The sequence below is a fragment of the Balearica regulorum genome, chromosome 14, assembly GCF_011004875.1.
Source record: "Balearica regulorum gibbericeps isolate bBalReg1 chromosome 14, bBalReg1.pri, whole genome shotgun sequence".
NCBI classification, from domain to species: Eukaryota; Metazoa; Chordata; class Aves; order Gruiformes; family Gruidae; genus Balearica; species Balearica regulorum.
Window position 1 is genome coordinate 9,386,679 of NC_046197.1, and position 14,422 is coordinate 9,401,100.

The 14,422-nt window shown below is 49.5% G+C and overlaps 1 protein-coding gene across 6 annotated transcripts in view; it reads right to left on the minus strand.

The window, feature by feature from the left end:
- The window catches only part of HTR4 (5-hydroxytryptamine receptor 4), a 138,095-nt gene extending 125,838 nt beyond the window's left edge, over positions 1-12,257 (minus strand). For all 6 annotated transcript variants that reach the window (XM_075766929.1, XM_075766923.1, XM_075766927.1 and 3 more), the window contains exon 1: positions 11,752-12,257. The gene's annotated coding sequence lies outside the window, so the exon portion shown is untranslated. The remainder of the gene's footprint in view (positions 1-11,751) is intronic.
- Between the last annotated feature and the right edge of the window lie 2,165 nt (positions 12,258-14,422).

Genomic DNA, 14,422 nt, shown 5'->3' on the forward strand with positions numbered 1-14,422 from the left:
GCTGGTGTCTAAAGGCCTGAGGTAGATTGTTACACAAGGCAAAACGGAACGATAAAATGATAAAGCATTGGAAAGCTGGGATTTGGGGTGGACCACTTTGTAAGGTGGTCCATCTATTAGTTTCTGCAGTGTTCACTAAAGACTCTGTTTTAAAGACAGGAAAATGTGATTCCTGAGCGATATCCAAAAATGGAAGGCGTTGGGTTTCCCTGGGCAGAAGTAACCAAACCTTTTTCAGTGCAGAATAAATTTCTGTTACATCATGGTTAAGTTCAAGTGTTCCCCTATTTACCCAGTTTCCTGCTTAGACTGCAGTAAGATCCATGCCTGACCAGACCTGCAGGCACTTCAGATTTGTTCATCACCTCTGCAGTTTATAAACCAGGCTGAAAACTTCCTGAGATGGGTCTTATGGCAAAATCTCAAGGCACTGCCTGAGGGCTGGTGTAAGAGCTGAAATCCAATTTATTTGCAAAATGTTATTTTCCTCCATTTACTATCTTGAAGGACAATAGCCTAAATCAAAATTCACATGCAACACCCGTGCTTCTATCTAATCTTTTTTGGTATTAATAGTCTCCATCTCCTGGCACCGAGGTGCAGCATTTGCTCTTTCACCTGCATTTCCCTCCCAATATTTGCTATCAGAGCTATTTCACTTATCACCTTTCCTAGTTACTATGATGTCCATCATTCTGGTGAAGCATGAATGATACTGGGGACTCAAGGATTCAAGATCCTTTCCTCTCTTACAGGCAGCTCAAGTGCCTTTTTGGTCCCTGTGACCTTGTCAGGTTTAAAGCAAAAACCAGGACAATATCCTGGCTGAGCAAAGTAAATCCTGGGGTCCCAACCCTGGACACGGGGGTCACCATGCACATGAGCGCACCCTGCGAGAAGGAGTAGGAGGGAACTCGTGCAGCTGAGAAGCAGCTGCCACCTTCCCATGTACGTGGGATGGCAGGAGCAGTGATGCAGGGGCCATCCTGAAATCCTCCCTGAGCAAATACATGCTCTCAAAAACCTCTCTGGACTCACAAGAAAGGACACAAGCTTTGCTGCCGCCACTTGAGCGGCTCCTGCACCCCGTGACCTTGGTCCCCCTGCTCCAGCCATGATGGTTCCCGGGCACTGGTGTCCCCTTGCCCGGTGGCAGCCCTACCTACACATTTCTTCTGCCCCGTTCATGGACCAGTGGGAGGTGGGAACCAGCAGCCTCACCTCCTTTCCAAGAGTTTTGCCTGGATAACGGCTCATTTCAAATACAATGGGAAAAGACCTGCTCCAGACTATGGTGGTGGATGATCAAATGGATGGTGTGAACTGCTGTTCCCTGCTTCACCAAAGACCCATTTATCCCAGCACCCGCCACGCTCCTCACTGGGAGGCTCCAGCAGCATCACCTGCTCAAAGGGATGGCGGGCTGCATCCCCAGCAGCATGGGCCTGGGTCAGGATTGAGCCCTCGCATGGGAAACGTCATGGAACAACAGCTGGTAGCTCAAGGAAAAGGGAAGTCTTCATTTAACAGAGAGGGAAGGGGTGAAAAGATGCTCAAGTGTTCTGCTCTTTCCCTCTCCACCTGAGTAGGGCAGGTTGGACTAACACGTTTTGCAGGTGGGTTTGACTTCAGGATTCAAGCTGCCAGCTAGCACTAATCCATTTCAAATGCAAACGCACTTGGTCAGGTCTTCATTTTTTGGACAGTTCTACCTTCATGATTTCAGGTCTTACACTGAAAAAAGTCCCTACCCCAAATCCTTCTTTTTAAAAAATAAACAATTTGAAGAAGCTAGACCTTAATATAGCCCTAATTCCCTTTGATGTTTCCCATGTAATTCACTGGAAGCACAATTTGCTGAGTAGGAGATTTTTTTCATGTAATGTAGATTTATCAACCAGCTTTTATACAGCAAACAATGATACTATGGTGAATTTAACAGCAGTTCATTGGCATCCTATAGTCATGGCATTATAACGTAAAAACGTCACTGTTGGCCCCCTACTGTGATAATTTCAGAATAAAAACTTTAAATTCATTGTTGAATAAGCTATCAATAATTCCAGACAAAACCAACCCAAATCTCAATGTCAGCATTTCTAATGTGCCCATAGAAATCAAAAATAGACACCTCAGGAAAGCACAGGGTTATGACCCCAAAAACATCACATGCGAGACACACGTTGCATTGAACTGCAAAATCCCCAGTGACCAGGGATTTGTCCTTCTGCTGTCCCTGTAGTGCCTGACCTAAAACTGAACTGGCAATCTGACACCCAACGTAGGCCAATACAGTTTGAGAGAGAGCTGGACAAGAGCTGATGCTCTAGGGAGCACTTCAATATCTAGAAAGGAGGATGCAAAGAGACACTGGCCTGGTGCACGCATGGCATTTAGGAAGGGCGTTCCAACAGCTGCCCAGGGAAGGGCCCTGGAAGGCTGAGGACAATCACAGCTGTGGACACAGGAGGGTCTCAGGGGTCAACGACTAGCTTGGGTTATGGAAAGACAGAACTGGAGTCTCTGCTCTGCCCTAGGTATCCTTGGCTGCCCAGGGCAAATTGCTTCACTTGATTTCCTCCACAGCACAACACCCTGCCTCTGTTTTAAGGGATTGCTGCAAGTATTAAGGGGAATTTAGTCAAGGTTCTGTGATGCCGATGGGTACAAGAAAGGAGAGAGCCAAAGCTCAGCACTGGCTGCCTGACATGCTTTTCTTCTATGAGCTAATAATTTACCTTGCACCTAGGTCTTCACAGATATTTGCACTCACTTTGCCCTGACTTCACGACTGTCACCCACAAGTCTCACACAGCATGGTGTCTCATGAAGAGCCCATCTTTCTCCTCTCTTTTAGCAGTTACCTCCTTCAGTCATAATGGTTACTCGATGGATCAGGGAAATCCTGAACTGAATGGACATCAGAAAGGAAATTCCCTTCCTCCTCTGATTTCCTACTTTCCTAGTTATCTTTTAATCATCATTGTGCAAGTAACGCTTGCTTTATTTTATTAAATGTAAACAGAATATATAGGGCTGGTTGTTTTCTTTCATGAGTTATAATAGAAGGAATCTGATCAATAAGGTAATGCAGCTAAGCAGAGTGCACAGAAAATCATGCACTCATAAAAGGCATCTTCGAAATTAGTTTTTAATCAGCTCCTGTGATTTTTTTCCCCTGACCAGCAAGGCTCTTAAAGTCATACCAACAATGAGATGCTTACTTTGCAGTTCCCTGACATGCCCCTATGGTAAAAGACAGGGTGGATTATTTAGCCTGGCTCCTACTGAAAGACTTCCGAAGCTGCAGATGCTGAATTGCCTGTGTCTCTGAGAGCACGTCCATGTGCAACACGACCTGAAAGTCAGATCCAAGAATATGGATAACTCCAGAATGGAAAGTGGCTAACGGCAAAGAGGGGGAGGGAAAGAGAACTTCATCTTCCACTAGCAGCCACTGGCTTCAAGCAACTGGCTCTTACATGCTGGTACAGTGGGTGTCTCTGCCACCGTTTTACTTTCATCAAATTCTCACTCACCCTCCTCAGAGTGAGGGCAGAGGGGTGACAGCCAGACCCAGAGCCCTGCCTATCACAGGCAAATCCAGCCCAGGAGAGTCTCTTGTAACTTCCAAGTGTCCCACAGTGTGTTGACTGTATTTTCCCTTCTCAAAAAAACCCCACCAAACAACTTTTCTTTTTCTAGAAAATACTTCTTTTTCTAGAAATCTCCTAGAATTAGGAAGGGCACTACAAGGCCCAAATCTCCGGTCACCTGCTCCCTGCCCTGTCCCCCCTCTGACTTCTCCTTCTGCCCCTCCAGGCACAAAGGCTGTGCACATCAGAGTACTTACAGATTTATGCAGCCTATGGAAGCCAAGAAAACTTTCTGTTTCCCATGCATGCTCTGGGGCTTTATGGCATAACACAACGCTGTGAGGTGAACCTGGCTGCTCCACCTTTGCCAGCTGCCAGCATGGGCACGCAGTGCCGTCCTGCAGGATTAGCAGCACCCACCACTCTGGGGAGCCGCTGTGCTCTTCCTGCCACATTTCAAGCAAGAGCTTAAGCACCAAAGAGCTATTTTCCTTTCTCTTATTTCTTCTCACTAGCAGTAGCAGGATACTAATTATTTGCCTAAGGTTAGGCAGGACAGATCTGCGATATCGTCCTCAGACATCAAGCAGGTTGTGTCTCCAGCAGACAGCATCCCCATGGCAATGAGTTAACTCTCCTGGTTTCATCCCGGAAAACACTGGCTTCAGAGTCAGTCCTGAAATCCATTCAACGCAGACAGGTTTTTCTTTAATTGTCCATCAGGACCTTTTGGTTTCTAATGCTTAGCATATGCACATCTGTACTAAATTTGGTTTAAAAGTCAGCTCAGCCCTGTGTGAACGATGGCACAAAGCACACCGGGGATGGGGAAGGAGCTGCCCCGCTGGCAGGGAGGATGGCACCACCGCCCCAGAGCGTGGCTCTGAAGGCTGGCTCCTCTCTGGGAGCTCACTCACGCCAGAAACACAGCTCCTCCGCAGCCCTGCCCACCCCCGGGGATGCCGCAGTGCCAGCATCCCCTTTTCTTCTTCCTGCAGGTCCCTATTCATCTCCTGCCCAGTAAACAGGACCTCCCTTGCCAAGGTGCCCTGCTAATTCAAATGTGTGCTCATAAAGCGAGGCACAACGCAGCGTGCCAGGTCTGGTCTCCAGCAGCGAGCCCTGACTCTCTTCTCCCCCTGTACATGCTCCACCTGGCACTGCACCGACCAGGAGAAGACCATGTGTGTTCTCACAGAACAAAACTCCCAGGAACAGCCTGGAATTTGCACCAGGAGGGCAATGAAGGGGTCAAACCACTGCCTGAAATAATTTCCTTTCATTCTGGCCTTCTACACACTGTTATATGGGCTGTTTGGAAATCCTCACAGTCAAGTGGGGATTTAAACAGGGTTTGGAGTTGGGGTTTTTGTTGTGGGTTGGGGTTTTTTGTCTTCTATTATTATTAAATAAAACAACTGGGTTATTTCTTTTTTATTATTCCCCAGCTGATACCTTGGAATTAATCATGAAGACATTTCCTCAGCTACAGTTTTTCTTTTGTTTGTGTCTTTCTTTTGTAGGTAGGAGAGCAGACAAGATGATCAGAGAAGTTCTTTTCCGGCTTTAAAAACCCACAAATCAAATTAATGATAATATTACTGTCAGCTTCAGAGTGGGCAAAATTTTCAACTTTGGAATCTGTTTTTCCATGGATAAGCCCCCTTTCACTAGCATAAATCACTACAGTGCCACAGTAACGCAGAGCGTATCACTTGTGCCATGGACATTGGCGGACCACAGGCAAGCGGCTGGGGCTCTGCAGAACAGGGGTTTATACCTGGTCCTGCTGCTAATCCCCAACACTGATTTAGAGAAGTCCCCTTTTCTCTCAGCATCCTTTCTAAAAGAATGAAATAATGGCATTGCCGTCTTCAGTAAAGTGTACGGAGTAAAAAATGCACTAGGTTAAGACCAAGGTGTTATTATTATTATGACAATTTATGCTCCTTGACTACTTGGCCAATTCTTTTTCTCAGCTGGAAGTCTGGTGACAGGAACGGCAGACAGCACTTCTTGCCAGGGAGAAGGGTGATTTGGAGAATAACCCATATGCTGGAGTTTAATCTAACACTCTTTTCCTCTTATGACTCTACCATTTGAACCCAGCAAAGGAGTTAACGCTGGACATAGCGTTCTGTTGATTCCTAATGTGCTTGGAAGATGCTTTCTCTTCATCTTTAACCCTCCTGCTCATTACTATTTCACTGATTCCTTTAGCCTCCCTTATCAGACACCTGCATGTTCTAATGTCTAATTTATATTCATTGCTATTAACTTCCCTTGTTTTTCTGGATACAGTGTTGACTGGTTTGGGGTTTTTATTTCTTTTTTCCCTTCTCTGCTGAACGATAGAAATTTTGCTCAGTAGTTTTTCCTGTTAAGGAAAATATGATTTTCTAACATCCCCATGGAGGGCCCATAAAAAGGAGGTACGTTCCTCTGCTTTCACTCATCTAAAATCAGTTGCATTCTTCAAGTACTCTGAGGCAGACCTCTGAGAAGGGATTTAACGGTGGCAGCATTGACTCCACTAATGTTAAAGCAGCCATGGCACACCATAGAATAGATGGATTCATTTGTCGACATCCATCAGTCCAGATTAACCCTTCTGCATTTAAAGACAGTATTGTGAGCTTTTCATGGATGCTGTGAGAGTGGCTGCTCCGATGCTGAAAGGGATAATGTTGAAGTTGACTCATTTCAAGGACTTTCAAGTATAAAGGTGGAAACGTTCAGGCTGGACTAGCCACAGCATAGGTGTCCCAGGGATGCCAGAGTCCAATGGCAGCAAGAGTCAGACAGTTCTGCTGTGCCCCACGCACAAAGACTAAGAGAGGAAGACATGGTTTAGGGTTTTGTTTCTGGAGACAGAGAACCTGACAAGGATCCTGAGCCTGGATTCCCGCTGGGAGAGCTGCTGTGCAAACGAACGGGGGGAACTGCTGGCCCAGGCGCGAGCTGACTGTGGCTCACCCCCCTTTAACGTACGGCATCAAATCTGTCTCCATGGGAACTATAATAAGGGCAGAACTTGTCTGTGCCATCTCAAACTGAAAGGGGTGGGGGGGAAGTCAAAGAAAATAACGAGCCTCCCAGCACTGTGATTCTGAGCAAACAGAGCCCGTCGCCCCACACCAGCCCTTTGCTTCGCTTGCTCTAAGCTGGGACGAAGTCCTTGCCCTGCTGCTCTGCCGTAGCCAGCGGCAGCTCTGGCGCTTGCAGCTGTAAGCTGTGCCGCTGCGATGCAAATGCTCAACAGTCGCCACTGACCGCGACTTCGGCTTTGCAGTGTGTGGCTGAACACGACTCTCGCCCAGCCAGAGACCAGAAGACAGGCACAAAGTTAGCAAGGGAGGGAGGGAGGGAGAGGGAGCATAGGGAGCAGCCGGGAATGGATGCACATGTGAGGGGGACCACGCGGGCCTGATTTTCAGAAGCGTTGAGCCTACACAGAGCTCACTGACTTTAAACAATACTGTGGGTGTGAGTGCCTTTACGGATGGAGGAGACGAGGGCAGGGTAGAGTAGGCAGGGATGAGATATACTGAAGGCAGGGCACAGAGCTCCTGTCTCGGCTCTGTGAAATACAGATCCAGGGATCTCAGGAGGAAAGGGGAGAACCCAGAAGAAAGCACTCTTCCTGCTTGACTTTGTGCAACAGGTCCAGATCCAACCCCTGCTGCACCAGACAAAACCAAGTCATGGCTCTATAAAACCCAGATCATCTGTGAATAAGCAAACCCTCCTGTCTGCATCAGGACACAGAAAAAACACCCCAGCTTCACCAGCACAGGTGGTCAGCAAGTGGCTTTTCACCATTATCTTCCCATTCCACTCTGGAGACAGGACATGGCGGGGGGGCTGTCGCTGCACCCCAGCACCACCATGCCCGGTGCTCAGGCTGGAGAGCAGCCAGCACCCCACCACCCATCTCCACCAGCACATGAACCACTGGGCGAGTGCACCTCCAGCTATTTTCTCTAATTGTTCCCCTAATCACATAAAATTGTCCAAGTTCAATTTGTCTTCTTACAGAGTAATTTGCTTTCCACCATGCATTGCTGGCTGTGTGTCACTGCAACCCATGTGTCTGCAGCCACTCGAACGCATTAGGGTTGAGGAGGGGCTCGAATTAGATTATTCGTTCTAATAGAAATAAGTCTAATGGAATTACACAACAAGACCAGACTAAAGTCAGCTGCTTTGAAAATACTGGTTTCAGTTTCATGTTAGCTGAGAGAACAAGCATATGGCTCATCCCTCTCCCATCTCCTGACCCACACGTTAAGGCTTCTGTGGGAGGTAATCCACCCTCTGCACCAGCTGAGGCCAAGGTTTAGATCATACTGACAACCATCAGCTTTTTCAGGAAAAAAAAGCAGCCCCACAACAAAACGCACCAGGGAGAACAGGGAACCCCTGGAAACAGAAGTGCAAGGAGATTAAATGTGAAAGACACGAAGCACTTTGTCCCCCTTCCCCATAAATTCCACCACAACAAGGTTCTTCACAACTAAATGCAGCCTGCCCAGTGAAATACCAGCGGCCACACAGCGGCAACCTCAGAGCTGCAGCTGGCCCTAAGCTAAATGTGCATTTTACCTTTCCTATGGCTTTATTCCTACACACGCAGGAGGCAAGAGCAGAAAATGCTGGTGTTCCGTCCTCTGGGGACCTGAAGGAACAGCCCTGCTTTCCCACCCTAGACGTAATTCATGCATGGTGAAAAATGATGCCACAGATTTTTTTTTTCTTATATCAGCACAGAGGAGGAATGAGATGATAACACAGCTGAAGGCAAGTGTAGATCACAAGTGCAGGCCTAAAGATAGAAGTTGCCATCACCAGCTGAGCCCAGTGGGGCAAAAATTTTGGGGGTCAATGCAGGGCAAGCAGAAAGGGTCCCCCTGCTCCTCAGCATCCTTATAGTAAGTGTTCAGAGTGAAAAACTCTGTTTCCTAGAGCAATCAACCAGGTTTCCGAAGAAACATCTCTACCTTTCAATTTGGTACATTGGTTGTCTTAGACTTGGAATTTTTTTTGAGAGACTACCTGAGGAATGAAGCACAGGAATGACAACATCAGAACAGAGGATGACCTCTAACTTGGCACTCATCACCATATTTTTCAGCAAATGGGCGAGGGAAGCCATAACTGGATAATTAATTAGTAGTCTTCCCATGAGGGAAGATTTCTTTTAACCCTCAGGAGCTTTGTGATCATCATGCCCTGACACAGGAGGCTCTATCAACGCGGCACACTGTCACCCCAGATGTTTAGCCACAGAGTTCTCAGTATTTACACCAACGTGCACTGCAGTCCTTGTGCTAGATCCCCAGGCAGCTTAAATCAGCATGGCTCCTCAAGGAAATTACTGAGATTACTTCCATTTACACAAGATGGGCATCTGCAGCTGTGAACCAACCCAAGCATGGGGCAATCCTACCCCGCTTCTCTGCTCCTGCACACCAGCAAGTGCTGGAAGGACGGCACTCTCCTGCTTTTCACTCAGATGACAGCTTTGGTTTCAAGCACAAACCCACAACGAATATTTCCATATTGTGTAGTGTGACAGTTGGATGTGCAAGGCAATATGTTGCCTCCTTCTTGGCATACACTCCATACCCTTCGCTTGCTGCTCCTACAGTGTAGGAGACAGTAGAAGCATAGTCAGTCCCTCAAGGCGCTCAGTTCCTTCCTCCATCTCAGTGCACCAAGGCACCAGGATCTGGATTCCCCCTTGTCGTCCACATCCCCCCCCAGGCGCTGCCTCCTGCTGTCTCCAGCCCAGGAGCACAGAAGTGTGGAAAGCAGGAGAGACCTGAGGTGTCCTCAAAGGAGAGGTGGGAAATTCCCATCGCCTCCTCTTCAGCACCCCTCTCACCACAAGCTGCCTGCAGCCGTCTGTCCCATGTCAAGCTGTATCTCCCTTGTCTGGCAACTCCTTCCACCAGCTCCAAACAGTTGCCACCCAAATGACGTAGACCCATGCTGGCAGTCACCCTTACCTGGAGGAGTACCTTGCTCTTTGTCCTGCCTCAGATTTCCTGAGATAGGGACTACTTGAAAAAGAGGAGCAAACGTGGAAAACTCAAAGAGTGCCAGCTGGCTCCAGAGGATGGGGAGGAGGAGGTGGAGGAGAACCACTGATGGCACTTACAGGAACACAGTTGGCGCAGAGGAGCTCCATGTACGATTTGGAGACTTCCTAGAGGGCTTTAACGAGCCAACAAGCACAGTCAGTGCACTTGCTCCTCTTACTTTTAAATCAGTGTTTACGAAGTTCTGGGGAAATTGAACTATTTATGTCTATCCCCAGCAGGGGACTGTTTAAGGAAATAAGATGAACATACCTTAGCGTGTAAGTACTTATTACTTATGCAAACATAAGGTTCACTCATATGTTTGCTTTTCAACACCATTACTGGACAGTATGGACAGTGCCAAGGTCAGGCTGGGAGAGAAGAAAAGAAGCAGTGAAGATCTTTTCAGAGGAGAAGGCGACTGGCGCTGCTCCTTGCACATCGCAGGAGTTCCCCCTCCTGGTGGGAATGCCGCGGGGAGCCGGTCCCTGGGTCCACCCTGCCTGGGAGCAGGGAGGGGTGGGTGCACCTGTGGCTCCCGCATCCCTGGTCTCCCCCAAAGAGTGGTACTACACAGGGTGCTGCAAATCGCGACCTGCCTTCCCCAGAGACCGACCTCAGCTGGGCTATCCATCATCTGCTGCTACAATGACAAAATCCAAGTAATCTCCTAAAAAACTCTACCTTGCCTTTGCCATCACCAAGCAAAAATAGTCAACTGCTGTAACACAGGACAGAGAAAATCATTCTCCTTCAAGAAACACAGGGCAATATGCCCCTTAAAAGAAAAGTATTTTATTTTTAAAAGTAAATGAAGTCATAATGACATCACACACTTCAAAGCACAGTCCAGACCAACTGCCACTGCTGTCTGGGAGCTTAAAGCTGGCAAACCAGGACCTAGCTCCTTCCTCACTGCTCTGAAGCAGCAGAAACTTGCACATGTGTAGTGTTTTAATTACTCACCCTTCTGTGAAGTTTCCATGGGGGAAGTTTGTTTTGGAGCTAGGAAAGATGCCTCGGGGGGTTGAGGAAATGACACTAGTTTTTCACTCACAGACACAGCTCTGTCTCTCCTGGCGTCAGATCCCCCACTGGCTCCACGCCCAGTACCTGAGCCAAAGCACTTAGACACGAGCAGGACTCCCGCTAACTTTTCTGGGCTTTGGAGTAAGTCTGAGTAAGGTCGGTGTTCAAAAGTGACGAAATGCTTAGCCTCAGCAACACGAGTTGGAGCGGATACAGAGCTTGGATAGCTCGGATATGACAGGGAAAGCTTTGCACTATGGACCCTGGGACATAGCACAGGGCTGTCTGAACCCCCATAGCTCCATTCCTGGAAAAAAAAAAAAACTTCCTTCAGCTTTTTCACTTAGGCACAGTTTCCTACTCCTCCAGAGCCCGGCGAGCATCTTAGCCCAGTAACTTTGTGGCACCGGACTCCTGCTCAGTCCCAGCCGCAGTACTGTTCCCTGCCTTCCGGCAGATCGCTACTGGTAATTCCCGGAGACAGCTGAATACCACGAGTGGAACAGACGCAATGGCATCGAAGCCGGCAGACACGCATGCCGATACCAAACACCAGTACAAACCCATCCTACCTGGCCGGCTGCCTGTGCCGTTACACACGGACCGACCTGCCCTCCGGCTATCTCTACACCAGCAACCGCGCAAGCCTGGGCCGGAGCCGTGGGCGCTCAGAGATGCCCGTGTTACTTCACACACAAACGCGGAGCAAAGTTCCTCTTCCCCGGGATGCCCGGTTACTACACCGGCCGTTCCCAACCGACCCCGGCACCTGCGTTTCCACGGGCGCAGCCCCGCAGCACCAGAGACGGGCGCGAAATGAGCGAAAACAGCAACAAAACAGCAAAACGAAGTCAACTCGGGTCAGCTCCGCGGAGCCGAGGGCGCAGGGCGGCCGGGCGCGGTGCCCGCCGAGGCGCGGGGGGCTGCGGGCACGGCCGGGAGCGCACCCCGACCCCCCGCCGGAGACCCCCGCCGGGCCGGACCGCCCGGCCGGGGCAAGGTGCGCTCCGCCGCCCCGGGGGTGCCGCTGCCTTACTTACCATCGCCGTGCCAGAGCCCCGCGGCGTACGGCGCAGCTCCCCAAGCGCTCCTCCTCATCGCGGCGGCGGGGCAGGACGGAGCCGCCCGGGCCGGTCTCCGGTGCGGTGCGGGGGGGGGGGGGGCAGCACTCTCCGCCCGCGGGGCTGCGGCGCTGCCTGCCGAGGCACGGCAGCAGCACAGGGCGCGCTGCCCCCGCCCCACCGCTCCGCGACCGCGGGGAGCGCCCGCCTCCGCCCCGCCCCGGGAGCAGAGGGGCTGCCCGGCTCCGCACCCCCCGGCTCCGCACCCCCCGGCTCCCCGTTCCCAGCCCGCGCAGGGAAAAGTTGGGTCCGTCCCGCTGCGATGCGCCCGGGCCAGAGCGGGGGGATGCGCCTCTGCCCTGCCCTGCCCAGGTGGAGGGTGGCTCTGCCCGCCCCCCCGGCAGCCTCATCCCTCGGCCAGCTCCCGGAGCGTTCCCTGACACACATCCCCCAAGTTTTTATCTGAGCGCTTTGGGTAGGGTAAATCTCCCTTGATCCTGGCAAAGACTTTCAGATGCTTCTCTCTCTCTCGGCTTTTAAAGCCAACTTCGGGGATTTGTGTGTGTGTGTGTGTTTGTTTGTGTGCGAAAATAGCAAAAGGGAAGTGGAGCTGCACAGCAAGCGCATTTTTCATTTGCAGTGTCAGCCCAGTTCCTTTGACATTATTAGAGCTTTGGCAGCTGAAAATCTGGCCCTGTGACCCTTAACAAACCTCAGTCTTGGCAGAGGTGGACACACCATCAGCTCATCATCTGAATTTTTAAAATACCTATTGCACTATCAGATTGAGCATAAAAGCAGGACCTGAGCAGCTCCATCCTCAGGTATGCTCACCTTCCACATCTGGATCTGCATTTTGTATTTTTGAGGTTTCAAACTACAGTGCCTTTGTGCAGCTTCTCCTTTGTAAAGTGCTGGTAAACATCTCATGTAAACATGAGGCTCATTACTAACAGCTGCAGGGAGGATTTCTGACCAGACCTGCTTTCGGAAATGAAGCAGTATTTTTCCAACTACCAGCACTTGGCTTCACCCACAGCTCCAGGGTCTAGTTGGATTCCCTCCACCACCGGTACCTCCAGATCTGCATGAGACTAGGGTCCTTCATTCCCTCTGTGTAACTATGTGGGCTCCATGCTGTGCCCTAAGAAACATGCCCACCAGCCACTGCTGATACAGATAATTCACAAATTGAAACCCAATCCACAGGGCAAGGCCCTTCAGCTTGGCCTCTCCATCTTGATGTAACTTCTGGCTGTAAACATTGGCAGATATGACTCCAACAGACTGAGATCCATGGCATGGATTCAGGGAGGCTGCTGCATTCATGCAACGCCTCTCGGCAGTGTGGGTCACCCTGAGGGACATCACTGTGAGCTCTTCAGGCTGTCATTTCTCAGAACAGAACTGCACTGGAACAGACCGATCCAGACTACACTCAAGTTCAGAGAAGTAATTTAGTTTGTAGCTATCCGTTTCATGCCCTTTAATCACAATTTCAGCCCTTGCATCTGGAAAAGGGACATCTTCGACAGTGTGTAGATGCAGGAGAAACCAGAGCACCGAACGAATTGCAATATATGTTGCTCGCTGACAAGACACATAAAGTTTCAAAAAATATATGTATATTAAACACACCTCATTATCAACTTGTTTGATAGGACCATTTTTTTGGAAGATCTGAGGGTTTTTGGCAAAGATCTTTCAACTGACTTGGCGGTATTTTCAGCCATTGCAGACAAACGCGCCTTCCCAGGCTGCCAGGCCTCCTGTTTGTTGCATGCATTTGTTCATCACTATAGTAACTGAAAGATAGATAAAGAATAACATTAAGAAAAGTAAAATTGGGATCAAATCCGTGAAGAAACACCTTGTCATAGTTTGGATCTTCTCAGACTTGCACCACTGAGGACAAAGCGGATGAGGCTGGTCTGGGTGGAGCTGAGATGGGTCATTTTAAAACTGGAAGTTAAAGCATTCCTGAAAAATTTTTGGTTTGCCTTCATTTTCTTCTCTGTAGTACTAACATGAGCTTTCTGGACAACTCATTATTATAGCCTCTAGCTTTAATACTAAATTTATATATATGTGGCTTGATGTCTGTTCATGGAGCAAGCAGTTGTAGCTCTTCCTGATGAGGTCTGAGTCCTCAGAGCAGCTGCTCACTTGCCTTCACCATTGTTCTGAGTCAGGACCTCCAGCAGCAGCTACTAATGAGCCTGATATAGCATAAAAGGGAAAACATTCAAATATTTAAATGCTTCGCTGGATCGGATACCAGCAGCACCAGGGGTCAAGATTAAAGCTGCTCACCTGCATCAGTCAAGTTGGAGAGTGGAACAGAGGACTGAGCAGTCTCCTTCCTGCTAGCACCACAGCAAACTCCTGTCCCAGCCTTGCTGTGCTCGCAGCAGTCTTAGAGAAATTGGCTTTGAAAACCCGAATGCTGGAAGGCAGACTCAAAACTTGCAGTTGGAGGAGGATCTTGACATCTTAGGCCCCCATCTCCCCAGCCCTCAGTGGTTAGAGCCAGGGGTAAACTACGCTGTGCTGGCAGGAGTTTGGTTATGTCCTGCTGAAGGACAGGGCAGCGATCCCAGCCTGTGCCCACCCATTGCACGAGCACCGGGTGCTGGTTGCTCTGTCTCTG